This window comes from Apteryx rowi, unplaced genomic scaffold, assembly GCF_003343035.1.
Source record: "Apteryx rowi isolate R43461 unplaced genomic scaffold, aptRow1 scaffold_1852, whole genome shotgun sequence".
Taxonomy (NCBI): domain Eukaryota; kingdom Metazoa; phylum Chordata; class Aves; order Apterygiformes; family Apterygidae; genus Apteryx; species Apteryx rowi.
The window spans coordinates 1-1252 of record NW_020448144.1 but is presented as its reverse complement, the minus strand read 5'-3'; the positions used below and the strand labels follow the sequence as shown (position 1 = coordinate 1252).

Below are 1252 nucleotides of genomic sequence, written 5' to 3'. Positions count from 1 at the left end.
GCATGTTCTGGGAGTGTCTGTGCATAATGTGTTCCCTGGGTGTGGGGGAGAGAAATAAAACCAGGGGAGCACAGCCATCCCCAGGGATGCCTTCTCCTGCGGTTGTATCTCGGGGATGGGAATCTTTGTGGTGCATGGCCTCTTCCTTTTCCTTTGCTTTTCTGAGAAAGAGTGCAGAGAGATGAGGGAGTCTTCCTCCATGTTCAGTTCAAAAAGCTTTCTAGAGCTGTGCCCCTGGGATGGACACTCGCTTGTTGGTTTGGGTTATCGCCTGAAAGCTTGAAGAGTGCGAGGGCTTAGTGGCCTGTGCGTGTCTGTGCATTGCGCGTTGCCTGGGTCCGTGAAGGGAAAGGGGGGAAGAACGCAGAGAGCAGGGCCTGCCCCTTCCAGAGTTGCTTGTGCTGCCAAAGGCAGGTCCCCTGCTAATATCCTCTTCCTTCTGCTTTTCCTTTTAGGGAACCTGTCAAGAGGTCTGGGTGAGTTGTCTTTCCGCTTTTCCACTTCTGAAACCTTTCCACAGTGTTGTGTCCTTGGGATGGACACTGGCTTGATGCTTTTTTGCGTGTTGTCTGAAGCAATGATTTGGGTTACAAGAAGCCCTGTCTGAGGTGGGGGGTTGTGTGTGCCCATGGAGCAGAGGGGTGCAGTAGGCTGGTGCCAGGGCATGTTCTGGGAGTGTCTGTGCATAATGTGTTCCCTGGGTGTGGGGGAGAGAAACAAAATGAGGGGAGCACAGCCATCCCCAGGGATGCCTTCTCCTGCGGTTGTTCATCGGGGATGGGAAACTCTGTGGCACATGGCCTCTTCCTTTTCCTTTGCTTTTCAGAGAAAGAGTGCAGAGAGATGAGGGAGTCTTCTTCCTCCATGTCCAGTTCAAAAAGCTTTCTAGAGCTGTGTACCTGGGATGGACACTCGCTTGTTGGTTTGGGTTATTGCCTGAGAGCTTGAAGAGTGCGAGGGTTTAGTGGCCTGCGCGTGTCTGCGCGTTGCCCGTTGCCTAGGTACGGGAAGGGAAAGGGGGGAAGACCGCAGAGAGCAGGGCCTGCCCCTTCCAGAGTTGCTTGCGCTGCCAAAGGCAGGTCCCCTGCTAATGTCCTCTTCCTTCTGCTTTTTTCTTTAGAGGAACAGTCCGGAGGTCTACGTGAGTCGTCTTTCCCCATTTCCACTTCTGAAACCTTTCGACAGTTTTGTGTGCTTGAGCTGGAGACTGGCTTGATGCTTTTTGCATCTTGTCTGAAGCAATGATTTGGGT

At 53.0% G+C, this 1252-nt stretch overlaps 1 long non-coding RNA gene across 1 annotated transcript; it reads left to right on the top strand.

Moving 5' to 3' along the window:
* Window positions 1-486: 486 nt before the first annotated feature.
* LOC112964119 lies at window positions 487-1252 on the top strand. Its single transcript, XR_003252864.1, has 2 exons — window positions 487-1001; window positions 1121-1252. It is a non-coding gene; the product is annotated as an uncharacterized LOC112964119 (long non-coding RNA).